General features: G+C 44.0%; 1 protein-coding gene and 1 long non-coding RNA gene across 2 annotated transcripts in view; both read left to right on the forward strand.

Moving 5' to 3' along the window:
- The window catches only part of LOC134458749 (matrix metalloproteinase-17-like), an 81,487-nt gene that overhangs the window by 8,322 nt on the left and 58,557 nt on the right, over nucleotides 1–14,608 (forward strand). The window lies entirely within an intron of this gene.
- LOC134458748 (uncharacterized) lies at nucleotides 9,012–10,019 on the forward strand. Its single transcript, XR_010036625.1, has 3 exons — nucleotides 9,012–9,357; nucleotides 9,449–9,511; nucleotides 9,650–10,019. It is a non-coding gene; the product is annotated as an uncharacterized LOC134458748 (long non-coding RNA).

Here is a 14,608-nt window from a genome sequence, read left to right on the forward strand (position 1 = left end):
TGTTGGCTTGGCATGCCTGTCGTGCTTCTCAAAGTAGTGCCTGAGGCCTGCCGAGTGTATATATAGAGGCCTATATGGTGAAAGACAACCATGAAACAGCATTCGAATCCCGAAAAGCAACAACTGGGCTTCTCGTAAATGACTCAGAAGTTTGAGTCTGTTTAAGTCTGCAGAAAAACATAAAGAGAGGAAAACTTTTTTTCTGAAAAAAAAGAAAAACTGGCAGGGTCCTTTTGCTTGATCTCATCCTGCTGTTCTCACTCTGCCTGTCTGTCTCATTTGGTGTTTTTAAATGCACAGGCTTTTGTCAGACTGCAGTTCACTTTTCGGTTTGAATAAATTTTGTTCATTTTCCAGGTCGTTCACAGCCAACGCAGCAGGTGTTCTCATCGTTTGCCTCACATTTGCAGTTGTCAGTTCCTAACAAGATGGGGAGAGAGGGAGAGGGGGTAGGGGGGAGTAGAACAAGATGGATGGAAGACATTTTCAAAGATACAAGGTTCCAAAGAAAATAATTTTGGCTAGTGCAGTTTTTGAAGTGCAGTAAAGAATCAAGTTGTTATGATGTGATGCTGCTGCCTCTTCTGGACTAAATGGCCAATGACGGGAGAGAGAGAGAGAGAGAGAGAGAGAGAGAGAGAGAGAGAGAGAGAGAGAGAGAGAGAGAGAGAGAGAGAGAGAGAGAGAGAGAGAGAGAGAGAGAGACAGACAGACAGACAGACAGAGAGAGAGACAGAGAGACAGACAGACAGACAGACAGACAGACAGACAGAACAAGAGTAATTCAGAAAACTGGAGTGAGAATGAGGTGGAGAGAAAAGTGTAAGCAGAAATAAGAAGATATAGTAAAAGCATCAAAGCAGAGATAGTAAATCTAGTAAAGGAGAAGTTCATAACACATCGAGAAAGTCTACGAGGAAGAAAAGTGGTTTGACTAAACTAAATAAAAGAAGAAACCTCAGTCTACCTGCGGCTCCTATCTGAGACTCATTTGTGTGTGAGAGAGAGGAACACAAATTAGGCCTCATTTAGGGATGACACAGTGCACGATTAAGGGTATGATCATAACGAGGTGTGTCCATTAGAGGTAGATACTGTGACTGCACATTTTTGAGTACCGTTGGATTTACTATTGTCAGGGCTTCTCCTTAAGCCCAGTGTGCAGTAAGCCTGAACACATTTTCCCTCAGGATGAATTTAAGTTTACGCATAATATGCAGTGTGTGCATGTGTATTCTAGTGTGTGTGTGTGTGTGTGTGTGTGTGTGTGTGTGTGTGTGTGTGTGTGTGTGTGTGTGTGTGTGTGTGTGTGTGTGTGTGTGTCTCCGTGTGTGTGTGTGTGTGTGTGTGTGTGTCTCCGTGTGTGTGTGTGTGTGTGTGTGTGTGTGTGTGTGTGTGTGTGTGTGTGTGTGTGTGTGTGTGTGTGTGTGTGTGTGTGTGTGTGTGTGTGTGTGTGTGCATGTGCATGTGCGCGCATGTGTCTGTGGAGTGCACTAGGCTGAAGAGCATGCAAGTGTGACTATTAAGGCTAAAAGGTAAGCGTTCATGAAAAATAATAAATATTGTCAAATGGAGAGACCCACTTAGCCTACCTGAACGAATCCACAGGCTCTTAGACTCAAGTACAGACAGCATTATCTCAAAAATAAAATAAATGAATAAAGAAGCACTCATCAGATTTCTTTTTGTTCAAACGTTTCAGGCTTGCACCCTTCTTCAGTGTGAAATGGCGATTCAAGTTTATTCATTGACAAAGTCAAGCACCTAGTGTAGTAGAGCATTAGGCTACAAGGTGTTGAACGCGCTTCCTGATCCACACACAGGCGACATTTTGCCACGAAGACTATTCATTGCACTTTCACGGGTGAGGCATAAATGCAATTTCGTTGTGTGCAGTGTGCAGTGAACACTTGTGTGCTGTGGAGTGCTGTGTCACAATGACAATGGGAGTTGGAGTTTCCCAATTGGGCTTAAAAAATGATATTATAAACTCTTGAACGTTAACCCAATGCTTAGTGTACGATCAATACTATATGGGGGTTACAATCAACTCTCTTAGTTAGTGTTAAATTAACCCTGCTAATACGTATCATGGTGTAATCATAAGGGAGATCCACTTACCTAAATTAACCCCCAGGCTAAATAACAGGAGTACATTATTAGGACCTCAGGCCTATCAGTCACTGTCATGTTCAGGGGATAGGCATGTAGGTTAGTAAGGTACATGGTGACAGCAATCAATCCACGTGCTGCTGGGGTCATTGGGAACATGCTAGAGAAGGGGTTCCCAAACTTTACCATGACAAGGCCCTCCAGCCCTGTATATACCGGTAGATTGCAGCCAAGGCCCCTCATATACCGGTAGATTGCAGCCAAGGCCCCCCATATACCGGTAGATTCCAGCCAAGCCCCCCCCCCCCCCCCCTTACATTCAAATGGCCCTGCAATAATTACAGTAGCCAACAGGGAGATCCACTACCTAAATGAATTCCCAGGCTATATACCATATGACGAATCCCCAGGCTAAATAACATATGACGAATCCCCAGGCTAAATAACATATGACGAATCCCCAGGCTAAATAACATATGACGAATTCCCAGGCTAAATAACATATGACGAATTCCCAGGCTATATAACATGACGAATCCCCAGGCTATATAACATGACGAATCCCCAGGCTATATAACATATGACGAATCCCCAGGCTAAATAATATGAGTACAGCTTTAGGACAACAGCCCTGTCAGTCAGTGTCATGTAATCAGGGGATAGGCTTGTAGTATGGTTCATGGTGACAGTAATCAAGCCATGTGCTGCTGGTGTTATTGGGGACATAATAGAAAAGGGGTTCCCAAACTTAACCATGACAAGGCCCTCCAGGCCTCCAGCCCTGTCTTTTCCTCACCTAAACAAGCTCAAACAGAGGAATTTTACTGACTGAGAAGCATGAGTAAATTTAATAAAATGTATGTTATACACTATTTTTTTACATTTTTCTTGTAGTTATATTATAATATACTTTTCTATATACTATAAAGTTCTTGAAAATGGATTGATGGTTTTTGGTAAAGAAGCTCTTTGTGTATTCACATGCTCCTGTGCTGAAGGAGTGAGACAAATACAGAATGAAGACAATATTTCACCTGTCATGGTCGTCCCTTTGTGTCCTTGAGAAGTGCACCCCAGGCAGGCGTGTTTGTGTGTGTGCGTGCGTGCGTGCGGTCGTGCATGCGGTCGTGCATGTGTAATGGTTGGCACTGTGTGCTGTGGATCAACTGCAATGTCAATCCAAGTGCCAATGGGCAAATATCCTTATTTCCGGTAACCCACAGAGCATACACTTTTACCCATGTGTTCAGTTAACAAGCTGGAAAATCTTAACATTCACTACGGTATTTTATGCATATAAACTAATGTTTTCAACAATGCTTCCAGAACTGCCGACACTGAAACTTAATTCCAACCCAGAGGGAACCTGGGCGTCATTAATTAAGATTCAAATTAGTTCGATTTTTCTTGCTTTAGATCACTTTTCATTTGTTTAATTCTTAAAAGCATTTAAAAAAATATATGTGGTGTGTGTGGTGTGCTGTGCTATACTCAAGAGGAACATATTATAACTGCTTTTGTTGTTCTGTTTCTTTGGGGTATTTTGTGCGGTGAGCTGTTGAAAATAACAAGGACAGTTTTTCAGTTTCAGTTTCTGCGAAGAAGAAATGCGCTGAGTGGGGAGTGCATATTGGGAGGTCTGTTTGGCACTATTAGTGGAATTTAATTGGTGCCGTTTGTGTACAAATAGCATTTGTTCCCGCTGGAGTGTCTTTGCGCTTGGCTGAACGGAGGCTGCTTCGATGAAATCCAGAATTTCGAGTCATTGTTGCCATTTTATCTCACACGCTACATACACACACACACACACACACACACACACACACACACACACACAGACACGTACACACACACAGACATGTACACACACACACACACACACACACACACACACACACACGTGCATGCGCACACACACACACACATATGGTACACACACACACACACACATACGGTACACACACACACACACACACACAGACACGCACAAACACACACACCAGCACGCACACACACAAATACACACCCGCACACACACACACATCTGTCTTTCATACCAAGCTGCTTTTCTGGGCTTCTTCTGCAAAACACAAACACGATGTGTGTGCCTGTGTGTGTGTTTGTTTGTTTGCTACAGCCAGTGAGGGAATGTGTACTTTCGCTTTGTAGTTGCTGGCTCATGTGGTATTTTCATATGTCTTGTTATTACCACCCATGTTTACAAGTGTATTTTGTGTTGTCCTGTTGTGCATCACAGACAGTGAGATGCTGCCAATCAAGTGAGAGAGGGCACCAAGTAAGCCAGTCAGACGTTAATTATAGTACCTTTGAAATTTAATTAAATAGATTTTTCTATTTAAATGGATCTGTTTGTTGCTCTTGATCTTGCCAGCTCCAGTGGAAACAGCAGACATCAATGTCAAGGCTATCATAGCATCATTGTCAGGCTTCTCTCATGCACTTCCAACTGCATCTGATTATCAGATGTGAAGTTTAATTTGACAGCCATTTGTGATCTTTTGTGATTTATAACTTGTTATCAATAAGAACAATTACTGCAAAACAAAGCACGCTATCTTAAACGTTGCAACTGAAATCAGTTTTGAAGTTTTCCTCATTGTAGTATTATTAATTATCATAGTTTTCTCCAAAAAGTTTTATGGCACTTTTAAGGTTTAAAAAGTGGAGAAGACGCGCTCACACTATCGCCTAAATAGGCTACTTAACAATTCTTAACTGGGTGCTGAATCCCCCAAAAACTTGAATGAATAAATTAAGCGAAGGACAGCACTCTTCAGATTTCTTGTTTGTTTATTCGCCCACAAACGTTTCGGGTAGAGCCCTTCGTCAGCATGTAATGCCGTTTGCACCCATAGGTGGTAGGTGTGTCCTAAAATAGGGTGAACACCTGTGACCCCATGATTGACACCCAAAGTTACATGTTACTTCCCCTAGGGGGAGTGAAATCAGATTACAATGTCCACAAAGATTTGCAAAATCCTCCCGGCCGTCCTATTGTGTCTGGGAATGGGTCAGTGACCGAACCCATGTCCCAGTTCGTAGACTCACACATCAAGGACTTGGTTCACTCTCTACCTTCTTATTTAAGAGACACTATGGACTTCCTCAATAAACTGAGTGACTGTCATGTTGATCAGGATGATGTTTTGTGCACCATGGACGTGTCTAGCTTATATCCCAGTATTCCACACGATGATGGGATGAATGCTATGCGACATTATTTAATGCAAAGACCCATACAAGAACCGTCCACTGATTTTCTGTTGTGTTTAACGAATGAGGTACTGACCAAGAATTACTTTAAGTTTCAGGACCAATATTATCTCCAACTGCGAGGCTCAGCAATGGGTTCACCCATGGCCCCGAATTATGCGAATTTGTTTATGGGAAAATTTGAGTTTGATTTTGTCTACAATAACAACCCCTATTTTAAGTTCATTAAGCATTATTGGAGATTTATTGATGACCTGTTCATAATATGGAGTGGTGACGTCAACAGCCTGCATGATTTTCATAATTACATGAACGCACAAATGAGATCTATAAAATTCACGTTGGAACACAATAAAAACAGCATTTCCTTTCTGGACGTGAAGGTAAATAAAGTGGGCACATGTCTTGAGACTGAACTGTACAAGAAAGACACCGATAGGAATACATTTCTACAATATGGCAGTTACCATTCACCCTCATTGAAACGTAATCTTCCCTATAGCCAGCTGACGCGCGTAAAGCGCATCTGTACGTCAGCAGACGCTTTTGAAAGACATGCTACTGCCCTCTGCGAGAACTTTCAACATAGAGGGTACAAACGTGAAACTTTAAGTCACCACCTCAACAAAGTGAGAGCAACACCACGATCAGACTTGCTACAACCTAAATTTAAGAATGCGGACCAGTCCATAGCGTTGGTATCTACATATAGTCCCATAGCTGAACCCCTGAAGCACATAGTGAAAAAACATTGGCACATCTTGCAAACTGACCCCCAGATATCCTCTGCGTTCACCAATCCACCCCGAAACTTCTACAAAAGAACCCAAAATTTACGTGACCTCTTGGTAAAATCAGACCTCTCCAAAAAGCCCTCTCATTTTATGTCACGAGTTCCCAGTGGCAATTTTCCGTGTCATAATTGTATACACTGCTATGCCATGATGAAAGGTGATAGTTTCAAGCACACGGTAACTGATAAAATGATACGGGTCAGAGGCAGGATCACATGCAACACCAAGTATGTGGTGTATTTACTTAAATGCCCCTGTGATCTCTATTATGTAGGCAAGACCAAACGTGAATTAAAAACTAGAATCTGTGAGCACAAGAGTTCTATTCGCAACCATGATGAGAAGTCAGCGGTGGCCAGACACTTCAATGCGGTAAAACATGAAGCGAGACAATTGCAATACATGGGCATTGAGGTTGTGCAAACGCCACGTAGGGGTGGTGACAGGGATAAGTTGCTACTACAGAGAGAAGCTTATTGGATCCACCAGCTCGATACACTTATTCCAAAAGGCATGAATGAGGAATTGGTTCTGAGTTGTTTCTTGTAAGATGTGTGTATGTAAGATGTTTTTGTAAATAGGGGTAAAATATTATGACTCTATGGGCTATAGATCTTTTGGTTAGAAGAATGACATTGTGTAGGCCTAGCCTTCTTCAAATAATCATCTTTATGATTAAGTTTTTTGTTTTTCAATTATTACTTATGTATTTAATTTTACTTTTCCATTCTGGGATATATGGTATCAGTTTTTGTAACACATTGTAATCTGATTTCACTCCCCCTAGGGGAAGTAACATGTAACTTTGGGTGTCAATCATGGGGTCACAGGTGTTCACCCTATTTTAGGGCACACCTACCACCTATGGGTGCAAACGCCATTACACGCTGAAGAAGGGCTCTGCCCGAAACGTTCGTGGGCGAATAAACAAAAAAGAAATCTGAAGAGTGCTGTCCTTCGCTTCATTTATGGCACTTTTAATGTTTAGCCTACTGCTAATGGCAACTTTGCATTATTAAAATAATGGAAAAGCAGACAATTTACGTAAAGCTGTGTTTTATTTTATGTTTACAGACGCAAGTAGAGGAATACATTGATAACACGTGCACATTTACTTTATATATAGTCGGCTTTAAAATTGTGACAAAATAATTCAGTAAAATGAAATCACTATAATGTTTGTGGCATCTGGTGAGCATGTACAGGTAGCTATCTATCCTGCTAATAAAAACAGAACCCATTGCACGAAGACTGACCTCACCTCACTGTCATCAACTCCAGCAGTGATGAAGCGTGTGTAGCAGGTGACACTTTCTGCTACCTCGCTGTGCCCTTCCCAGCTACCTCCAGTAACAAGGAGGTGGGGCGACTACAGGGCAATTAACCAATGGGCACAAGATGCATCTTTTAAAAACCCTGAGCCAACAGCATGGTAGTTCCTGCTGCTTTGGTGTGTGTGCCAGACTGGCCACTTTGGGTATGTTGTGTTTTTGTCCTTTCAGTATGTTCATTTATTTCTTTATTTTGTTGTCTTGTGTATTGACTGTTTGTATTTATCTGTACTGTAGCCACACACATGGGCCTCAGGCTAAGGCCTAGCTTTGATGTAGCCATCTTGGGCCTGCTTACAGGTATGTTCCATGCTCATCTAAATCTTGTCAAGTGCAGTGGTAAAATGCTAACTTGAACATGTGGAAGCAGATGGTTGATGTAATCATGTGTAAGCTTAGCTGTGCAGTTTTCATCATGTGATTGTTTTTGTGTTTTAGGTAGCATGGCCTTTAACCCTGTGCCGCTCCCAGTGTAGGTCGTGCTGCTGTCTTGTCTTGTCTTGATTTTGTGTTTCTTTTGATTTAGTCTTAATGTACTGTTTGTCTGTTTTTGTTTCATTTTAGTTTGTCTACTCCCCAAGGTAGTCCATTTAATCTGGCAGGCCAGGAGCATTAGTTTTAAAGGGTGGCTGGTCAGTCATACTAGTGTGGTGCATCTTGCACTTGGTTGCTGTGTCACTCAGAATGTTTGCTGTGGACTACTAAGTCATGGGTTGCTGTGGTTATAATACACATTCCAGTAGTATGCCCCCTTAAGCACTGTGAGCTCCTGCCTTGCTCTTGCCCTAAATAAAAAGAACTACTTTTTGTGTTGGAATTCACGTCTCCTCTTGTCTTATCGAACCTGTGTTGCCTTGTGTTACCATTACTGGTTTAAGTCAAAGTGTCCTATATTTCTGGGGGTGAAACTCCCCCAGTGGCGTAGTCGTGCAACTACAAAATAGGTTATTATTTTGGGTAATTTTCAAACCTTAAAAGTCCACTCTGCTACATTTGACGTAGACGGCAGGAGACGGGTAGACGTGAATTCCAGGTATTGTTTTATTTGTAATTTTTGAGTTGTGTGCTTTACAAGACAAGACAGCAGCCGACCAGAAGATGGAAATCTGGGAAAACTTCCTGGCCAACTATCCCCACACCTACCTCCTCCATTAGTCATGTCAGCTGACATGTGGTGCCCCTCCTTGACTGGCCTTGTGGTTGGCGCCCCACAGGTTGATCGGGAGCCGCTCCTAATTTGAACTGCTTGTGTGGGTTGTGTCAGGAATGGACTTAATGTACTGGCTTGGCCTACTGACCAATTGCCATGGGAAAGGCTCGGATAGCGGCGGGTCCACCGCCGGGTCTCCAGTTCGGATAGCGGCGGGTCCACCGCCGGGTCTCCAGTTCGGATAGCGGCGGGTCCACCGCCGGGTCTCCAGTTCGGATAGCGGCGGGTCCACCGCCGGGTCTCCAGTTCGGATGGTCTCCAGTTCGGATAGCGGCGGGTCCATCGCCGTCTCCAAGTGTCATGTTTTTATTGTGTTGTAGATCACTGGGTCCCCTCTGCATCAGGGGCTGGGCCCACTGGCTTTGTCATTTCTCCCGTTAAGGGACACTGACTCCTTCGAGTCAGTTTTAATTCATGGTTGTAAAATTCCATGGTGAACACCATGGTGGCCTTGAGTTTGTCGTCGGGGCGACGACAAGCAATGGGGGGGTGGATTGTAGCAGGTGACACTTTCTGCTACCTCGCTGTGCCCTTCCCAGCTACCTCCAGTAACAAGGAGGTGGGGCGACTACAGGGCAATTAACCAATGGGCACAAGATGCATCTTTTAAAAACCCTGAGCCAACAGCATGGTAGTTCCTGCTGCTTTGGTGTGTGTGCCAGACTGGCCACTTTGGGTATGTTGTGTTTTTGTCCTTTCAGTATGTTCATTTATTTCTTTATTTTGTTGTCTTGTGTATTGACTGTTTGTATTTATCTGTACTGTAGCCACACACATGGGCCTCAGGCTAAGGCCTAGCTTTGATGTAGCCATCTTGGGCCTGCTTACAGGTATGTTCCATGCTCATCTAAATCTTGTCAAGTGCAGTGGTAAAATGCTAACTTGAACATGTGGAAGCAGATGGTTGATGTAATCATGTGTAAGCTTAGCTGTGCAGTTTTTATCATGTGATTGTTTTTGTTTTTCAGGTAGCATGGCCTTTAATCCTGTACTGCTCCCAGTGTAGGTCGTGCTGCTGTCTTGTCTTGACCTTGTGTTTCTTTTGATTTAGTCTTTAATGTACTGTTTGTCTGTTTTTGTTTCATTTTAGTTTGTCTACTCCCCAAGGTAGTCCATTTAATCTGGCAGGCCAGGAGCATTAGCTTTTAAAGGGTGGCTGGTCAGTCATACTAGTGTGGTGCATCTTGCACTTGGTTGCTGTGTCACTCAGAATGTTTGCTGTGGACTACTAAGTCATGGGTTGCTGTGGTTATTATACACATTCCAGTAGTATGCCCCCTTAAGCACTGTGAGCTCCTGCCTTGCTCTTGCCCTAAATAAAAAGAACTACTTTTTGTGTTGGAATTCACGTCTCCTCTTGTCTTATCGAACCTGTGTTGCCTTGTGCTACCATTACTGGTTTAAGTCAAAGTGTCCTATATTTCTGGGGGTGAAACTCCCCCAGTGGCGTAGTCGTGCAACTACAAAATAGGTTATTATTTTGGGTAATTTTCAAACCTTAAAAGTCCACTCTGCTACACGTGGTACTGTAGAAGTCACAGGGGGGTTTTCATTTGGGGGAAAAGTTTACAACACTGACCAGCGAGCGCATCAACTTTTCAAAATGGACGCCACTTTGAAATGGAAACTGATAATCAAGTGCTTCTCCAGGCCCCCATCCAGCAGTGCCTTGGCAGTGGAGACTAATTTGGAGTCCCAGCTCAACAGAGCTTACATCATGGATTACATCTTGGATTATAACTGAGCCACATGTGGACTTTTACACATTTGCTTTGGCAATACACTCGCTCACTCCTTGAAGCTCAAGACTTGAGCAAACACTTTCAGAAGAGACCAAACGCCTTCTCAAGTAGCATGCTCTTTTTCTGATTGATAGTCAAAAGGAGTAGGCCTGTATGATGTCAAGTCAAGTTTATTTTATGGTCAAAAATTGTTATAACAGGGTTAGCAGAGAAGTTTTAAATTGCTTTTTACCAGTCTCGAATGTGCAGTTAATGAAAGACATATAAATAAGACATTGTCAGTAATCTCTCCCTCTCTCTCTCACACACACACCCACACACACACACACCAACACCATTACTACTCAAATGTAATGTCCATTCTGCAAAGCATATTAGTGAATAACTGGGTCATGATGTCAGTACTAGCACTGCACAATATATCGAAAATGTATCGATATCGCGATATCAAGAGTGGCAATATGCGTATCACGAAAATGAAATAATTATCGCTAACAAGTAAAACATTTCTGTGTAGTCCAATCACTAGCTGAATATCAAAAAATGTGTAAGAAGCCCACCATGACCAAAGCCACAGCCCCCTTACAGACCGACAAATTAGTGATAAGAAAAACACTCGGCTATATTTCTAAATATTGTTCATATATCGTTATCGAAGTATTGCATGCTGTTATCGAATATCGATTTTTTTCTGATATCGTGCAGCCCTAGTCAGTACTTCATTATAAAACCACCTGATTGAACGCTTTGATCCGCTCTGGTTTCATTTACAAAATTCCTAATCACTCTCCCCCCAAATGGCCTCTGCCATGGCAATCTCTTGTGGAAACAACATTAGAGGGAGACAGCTGTCAACCAGGAGAGCTGAGTGGGGAGATCACCTGTGTTCCCATGGCGTATCAAAGTAATGAGAGTCTCATCATCAATTCAGCAGGACCAATTGTCTGGACTCACCCCAAGGTTTTTCCACTCCTGCAGGCCCCGACTTCCTCTCACCACGTCCCATCTCAGCTTGATTTGGATAAAACCATTTGATTCACTCCGGAATTAAACAGGTTTGTTTCGTTAAGTGCCAAAATGCAGGCTATGAATAATTTACAAAGGGAGAACAGAGAAGGCTATGTCAGGAATACAAAGTATGCCTGTGTTTGGAATGTTTACAAATGTCTACTACCACATTGCCTTTTTGGATGCTGTTGTACAAATGACTGAAGGGTATTGAATATATCTATTTTTTGAGTGCAGTTAGACTAACGTTTCGACATGCGTTTAGCACGCCATTTAGCAAACTGCTGCCAGGTGCGTTGGCAGTCTGTGACTCCAAAGCCATTGAACGAGAAAAAGGAAAATAAAATGGAAGTAAAAGCTTACCTTGAAATTGGGATCTGTAACAACAAAACTTTCTCTTCTTCAGTACCTTGAACTGTTACGTAACTAGCTCCAAAACAAGAGCTCATAAATTATAGACTGCACCATGCCAGCTTCACAGTGCCAAGCCTCTTTGTTATCACAGCCCCATGGCACTGCTGCATCTTACCCTGCTTGTCTCCCCTCACTGCTGGGTATCCCCCTGCTCGTCTCCCCTCACTGCTGGGTATCCCCCTGCTTGTCTCCCCTCACTGCGGGCTAACCAGCAGCAGGAGAACAGAGGTGTGGAGAGGCAGAGGAGAGAAGAGGAGGAGAGCAGAGGTGTGGAGAGGCAGGGAGAGGAGAGGAGGAGAGCAGAGGTGTGGAGAGGCAGGGTGATGGATCGAGGAGAGGAGAGGTGTGGAGAGGCAGGGTGGTGGATGGAGGAGAGAGGAGAGAACAGCAGAGGGCTGCACTCGGAGGAAGAGAGAGGAGAGAACAGCAGAGGGCTGCACTGGGAGGAAGAGAGTGGAGAGGAAACGAGAGGAGAGGGAAGGGGGTGAGAGGGAAAGGGATGAGAGAAGAGGAGAGGGGCATTGGAAGGAAGAGAGAGGAGAGGAGAGAAGAGAGGGTAGGGGGAAGGGGATGGGAGGAGCAGTGAGGGGCATTGGAAGGAAGAGAGAGGAGAGGAGAGAAGAGTCAAGAGGGGGGGAAGGGGATGGGAGGAGAGGAGAGTGGAGAGAGGAGAGAGGGAAGGGGCTGAGAGGAGAGGGAAGAGGGTGAGAGGGAAAGGGATGAGGGAAGGGGAGGAGAGGAGAGGGGCATTGGAAGGAAGAGAGTGGAGAGGGGAGGAGAGGAGAGAAGAGTGGAGAGGAGAGGAGAAGAGTGAAGAGAGGGGAGAGGGAACGGGAGGAGAGAAGGGGAGAGGGGCATTGGAAGGAAGAGAGGGGAGAGCTAATTAGCAGTAATTAGTGAACGAGGTCTTCTGACGCCTGACGGGGATGAGGAAATACTTTTTCACTGCTCCCCAGCACTGTACACACACACACACACACACACACACACACACACACACACACACACACACACACACACACACACACACACACACACACACACACACACACACACACACACACGCATGGACGCACGCGCACACACACACACACATGCACACACTCACACACACACACGCACACACATGTGCATGCACACACACGCATACGCACACACACACACACATGCATACACAGAGCAACACTTCAGTGAACACACTGAAGAAGACCCCTGACAAGAATCAGTTTCCAGCTGCGTTCTTTCCCCACCACTCCCTCTTAACACCCCTCCATACTAACCCCCAAAACCTCAAGTTGTCAGGATGCCGCACAACCGGCATTGAAGTAAGGGACTACCCAGGCTCCGCCCTTGCGGTGACGCAACGCCTTGGGGCTCAGCTACGAGATCTGAAGTCTATGGGTGCGTTCCAATATGCGACCTTGCTTCCTCCACTTGTGCTTGTGTCCTCGCCCCGCCTCCTGGCCCCTCCTCCGTGGAGAAAACAATAAAGTTTCCCAGCTGTTAGCCTAGCCACAACAACTTTTGGGGGACTGTTTTTCATTCACCATCCCAATTGCAAATGAGAAAAAGGTTTTACAAGTGAGCCTTTGCAAGATATTGAAATATAATGCTGTTGTCAGTGATGTCATCATGACATATTACTTCCTGGTACGAGGCCACAAGCACAAGTGGAAAAAGCAAGGTCGCATATTGAAGCGCACCCTATGAAAATTAGGCAAGTAAGGGACCCACTGAGAGGAAAAAGGCCCCTCACACACTTTATCTCCACTCACTCTCGTAGCTTATGGTGCGTTCCCCAGGATTGGGAGATGGGATGTTTCTGACCTCCTACTTGCTGAAATGCATTGGAACGCCTGTTGAAGTGGAATGTTCAAGTCACGAGCTGGGGCAAAAGCGAAGCAAACCGACTTTGTCCCATTGACAATCGTGATGTCATCACAGCAATGGCAGCGCACAGTGTTAGGAATAGTTTATGTTGCACATTACTCAGCAATCACCATTCTATGGACAAATAGAGTTGATTTGGACAGGTTAACAGTTGCAAAACCGCCCATGAACCTTTCTAAGGTGTAGTTATTAGCATTGCCTCTTTCAAAGATGAAATGCGGCTACATGAAAAAAACGCATGGTGTTGTTTACACCTCATTGTTTACATTGCTGACATCTTAGAGAAGTGGATATGTATTTTTGTCCCTCCATGTTTGTAGTTTGGTTGGCTTGCTGGTTGGAACGCTTTCAAGTGGGAGGTAGCTGCCTTCTGGTTGCCTACTAGGAAGCTCCTACCTCTGGGGAATGCACCATTAGACATTGGGTCTTAATCTTCAAGAACACTCTGCTGAAAGTTTGTGTATACATTAGTGGTGTCAAGAATAATTGGTTCGGCAATGCATCGCGCAGTGGGGCAGGAAAATTCAATAATCCATTCGGCAAATGCCACAATTGATGTGCCATATGTTTTCAAGTTTCACTTTCTTTCGTGCGCATTTCCAGAGCAAATGAACTTTAAATTAAGTGAAAGTACTTTAAAGCATCGGAAACTGCAGGTCTGATACACACAACAGCCAATAAAATGTTATCCAGTATCTGACTGCTTGTGTTGCCTCATTACTGATGAAAAAGTTCCCTTGCTTCCAGTAGAAATGTAATGCATTGCAATGCATCATAGAATCACGCTGAATCGATTAAAAACAAATTATTAGCTCCCGAATTGTAATCGAATCGAATCCTGAGGGCATTGCCAATGCACACCACTAGTATACA

This window comes from Engraulis encrasicolus, chromosome 11, assembly GCF_034702125.1.
Source record: "Engraulis encrasicolus isolate BLACKSEA-1 chromosome 11, IST_EnEncr_1.0, whole genome shotgun sequence".
Classification (NCBI taxonomy): Eukaryota; Metazoa; Chordata; class Actinopteri; order Clupeiformes; family Engraulidae; genus Engraulis; species Engraulis encrasicolus.